The sequence below is a fragment of the Notothenia rossii genome (genome assembly GCF_949606895.1).
Source record: "Notothenia rossii genome assembly, chromosome: 1".
In the NCBI taxonomy this organism is placed as follows: domain Eukaryota; kingdom Metazoa; phylum Chordata; class Actinopteri; order Perciformes; family Nototheniidae; genus Notothenia; species Notothenia rossii.
The window spans coordinates 28,791,881-28,796,582 of NC_136912.1; positions in this window are offsets into that span (position 1 = coordinate 28,791,881).

Genomic DNA, 4,702 nt, shown 5'->3' on the forward strand with positions numbered 1-4,702 from the left:
GTGTGGCGTAACATTCATTCTGTGTCACTCACTGTCACACTCACACATCATGATGATAGTACCGCTGACTCTGCAAAGGACGCCCCTGCCCAGGGACGTGCACAGACTTTTTGGGAGGTGGGAGCTCAAGTGAGAAAAAGGGCACTTCCCATAATTATGTATAAAAAATGTTTTAAACCAAAAAGTTAAATATAGTTCCACATCCCTGACTTATTGACCAATTTATTTTAAAAACCTCACACTCACGCAATTGTTTAATACTCAACAGAATTCTACAAAATAATCAGTTAACACGGAGACAATGGCTAGACCCTCCAGAAAAACGCGGGCAAAAATCCTTGATTATGCAGGCTAAATTCCTTGATTATGCGGGCTAAAATCCTTGATTATGCGATTTAAACATGCGGGGTTTTTATGTGATTTTATGCGGTGAAATTGCGGGAAGTTGCGAAATATGCGGAAAGTTGCAAAATATGCAAAATATGCGGGGAAAAAGAATAACATTTGTTTTAAATATTGGGCTGTCTTATTTATTCTCTCTCACACACAACCTGCCACTAACGTTAACCCCTTTACTATTCAATTAAACAAATTCAATGTTTATTTATTGTAAAAGCAATTGGGCTATTTTAATCTCAGACACACACACACTCCTCCGCCTCATTCTGTTTTCATTTACTCGTTCGTTATCTGACCAGCTTCAATCTTGTAGGCTACTCACTTTGTTTCTTGTAGCCCTCGAAAGGGTTTTGGAGGTTGATGCCTCGGTGAACGTGCGTTGTTTGGCTTTCTTGTCCGCAGCAGCAGAAAGCATTTTCGAATGTTTGAATGAATCAAAGTGGGTCGTCACCGTCGATTTTCTCTTATGCTCCAACACACAGTTGCACGGGGGGCAGAATAGTTTCCCCCCACTTTTTGCCCGGTCTTTAGTAGAAATGTTCGTCGGTAAATGAGATGGATTAGATTTTTTCATCTTGGTGTTTTCTCTATCGTGTGAGCTCCACACGTTCACTCTATACAGTGTTGTTTACATTCTGTGATGCGCGAGCTGATGACGTCACGTCAAGACGAGTTAACTTTTTTTTCTCTCAACTTTGTGTGGAAAAATGCGGGGATTATGCGGCCTTTTGATAAATATGCGGCCTTTTAAAAATCTGCGCCATTTTGCTGATTATGCGTTAAATTCTGCGATCGCAGAATCGCGTTTTTCTGGAGGGTCTAAATGGCCTTCTTTAGTATTCCCTAAGCACAAGAGCAGACAACAAACTAGTCAAATTAATAGTTATTAAATGAGCAGCCAACAATCAAAATTATGACGTTACTGTTTAAGGCAGGACATTACAGGCAAAAATATCGTTTTTTCATGTACTATACATTTTGTTATTTTGGTCTATTTTGCTTCCATGTTGTCTTTCACTGTAATGGAAAGAAAAGTACAACACAGTTGATCGACATGAAGCTGGAAGCCACCTTACAGTACACAGTTGATCCTGAGTCCTGTCAGTTAAAGTGTTTAATAGTTGGCTTAGTTAAGCATCAACCTAGCACTGAAATATATGGATGTTATGTGACAGTATTTCTGAGAAAAAGTCAGCTGAAATGGTGGCATAGTTGCCACTGCTTTACGTATCGACAGCATGTTTGAACGTATTTGCAGCTGTAAATGTGGCTGTTTGGCCACTGATGTTGCCATAACAACACCTGAATTTAAATGTGCAACCTCTTTTTTGTGACAGATTTTTGCATGAAATTATAATTATTCTGAATGATATTCCTATTGTAGTTCCAGTAATCCAAAATTCGGCTCACAGATAGCAAATAAGCTTGACTCGGACAAAATACGTCTCAGAATAGTTTGTTTTTTACTTACACAAAAAAGTATCAAATACAAACACATATTCTCTCAGGTCAAAAAATTATGTTGCTCGGTGCTTCTTTCTCCTTCTCACACCCCAATCACCAGCAGCTGCCGTTGGCTATAACATCTCGTAATCATGTACAGCTGCGGTCGTCTATGCCGTCAATTTCACACGGCTGGTTCAAATAAATGATATGATAGCACTAATAACAAAGGATTATAATATTCAAATATACATTTTAACATATGGCTCCTACATTTCCGGTCCCTAATTGGCTAGGCGGGGAGCATACCAATTACTAAAAATAAACTTAAATAGGACCATATAATCTAAACATAATTAAGCAACTTTACAAACATATATATATATATATTTTTACTGGAGGTCCGTTTTTGTTTCCTTGGGGGGGGGGGGGGGGGGCCATCACACTGCTTCGAGAAGCAGACAGAGCTTCGTGATCGGTCTCACTAAGACACTGGTCTTGGTCTTCACGCTGACGCTGCGTACAGGTCCTTTGGCATCTGAAATAGTCTTAAGGACTCTTCCCATCACCCACGAATTACGAGGGGCTGAGTCATCCACAATTAAGATGATGTCTCCTGGCTGGAAGTTTCTCCTTGGTGTGGTCCACTTCTGGCGCTCTTGTAGGAGAGGTAGGTATTCCCGTGTCCATCTTGACCAGAACAGTTCAGCCAGATATTGTGATTGTTTCCATCTGCGTCGTGAATACTCATCCTCCTTCCTGAACACCACTGGGGGCACGCTTGATTTAGACTTGAGTAACAACAAGTGGTTTGGTGTGAGTGCCTCAAGGTCATTGGGGTGATCAGAAATCTTTGTGATGGGGCGATCATTGATAATGGACTCCACCTCACATAGCACGATCTGAAGGCCCTCATCATCCATGGCTTGCTGTTTGAGCACTGAATTAAGGATTTTCCTAACAGTGCGTATGACAGCTAGTTTCTATGTGAACGTTATGAGATGGACAGCCAGAGAGAATAAATGAAAAACAGTTATGAAATACTATATGACAAAACAAGAATACAGTTTAAAAGGGAAGTGATTTGTAAAATATATAAAGAAAAAGTCAATCTGTTTACAGTTCTGTTTCATATTGATGTTGAGAGATGTATCCATAGATCTCTTAATTTTGCTCTCAAAGTGCACCAGATTGATGCTTTTAACTTCAAATATTAAAAAAAAAATCTTCCTGGGGGAGCATGCCCCCGGACCCCCTTAGAGGAGGTGAGGATCCCCCTAGAGGAGGTTAGGTCCACGGTGTTTACATAGTTATTTATACAATATGTGTGCTTATGCTAACATCATAAGACAAAAGTTGGTTCCTTGTTGAGTGTAATGAGAATGCGCTAGAGCAGGGGTTTTCAAAGTGTGGGTAGGTGAGCCTCCCCTCAGAGAACATAAGAACAGCCGCGCCCCACCTCCCAATTATTATTGCTGTTATTATTATTATTATTATTATTATTATTATTGTTGTTGTTGCTATAATGCAGGGGTATTCAATTGCATTTCAAAGAGGTCCAGTAAGTGAAAATGTAATTAAATGCTCTGTTTTCGCTGTCTACCTTCCGCCATTTGAAATTACTCCGACTGTTTCTCTCCTCTTGTCTCATCTGTGTGTGTGTGTGTGTGTGTGTGTGTGTGTGTGTGTGTGTGTGTGTGTGTGTGTGTGTGTGTGTGTGTGTGTGTGTGTGTGTGTGTGTGTGTGTGTGTGTGTGTGTGTGTGTGTGTGTGTGTGTGTGTGTGTGTGTGTGTGTGTGTGTGTGTGTGTGTGTGTGTGTGTGTGTGTGTGTGTGTGTGTGTGTGTGTGTGTTGAATCTATCGTGCTGACTGCACCGATTTGATTGGCTGAGTAGCGTCACCTCCTTCAAACATTAAACAATAACTTTTTTAAACCTTTTTATTTTTATGTTTTAAACATATTGTATAAAACTCCCCCACTACTTGGACTATTCCTTGCACCCCTCTAGAATAAGCCCGAACAGTCTCAACCATATTGCATCAGTAACGTGCACTTGTTATTATAACAAGATCGCAAGGACACTGGTAGCGATCGGAACATTTAGTGTTGTTCAGTTTGTGTGTTGTGGAACATGCGTGTCCGTGCATGAAAATATACCACACACTCAATGACAATTGCATGTTCAATTCACTACCCTGGAAGTTAATACAGTTGTTAAAGTTGGAACAGCCTGTGGACAGCCGTTCTTCCTTGCATGTCAGTCGCCGACACCTTCTTACAGAGGAAAGGCACATCTAGCACGACCCGTATATTTCCGCACGCCATGTTCTCAAGACATATTTTTTTTAACATTTTCAACATGGTGGATAAATCCTTATATGCTGCCGGCAACACACTAAACGTCAACTTTGCCTCCTTATTACACTCACCCCTACTTTAGTGGGAACAATGAGTCTGCGTCTTTGATGCACACAAGGATAAACGCAGATCACACTCTGGCTGCAGCCTTTACCAGTACTTGCTTTTGATCAAAGTCAATGCGGAAAACCTGCACTCACACAGGTAGGTGGAGGTGAAGGGAATGAGCACTTTTACAGCCTTTTTGGCAAGGTGGGGGAACTCGGTCTCCACAGACAGCCACAAGTGGGCAAGTGTCACTTTACTCGTCTTTTTCTCGTTCTTTTGTGTCTCACGCTGCGCCTCCCCTGAAGCTCTCTGGCGCCCCCCAGGGGAGGCGCGCCTCACACTTTGAAAACCGCTGCGATAGAGTGAGGGGGCCCCCAAGCCAAAGCTCGCTTAGGGCCCCCAAAAGTCTAGGGCCGGCCCTGATTGAGACACTGGCAGTTTAGTCATTTGTTCA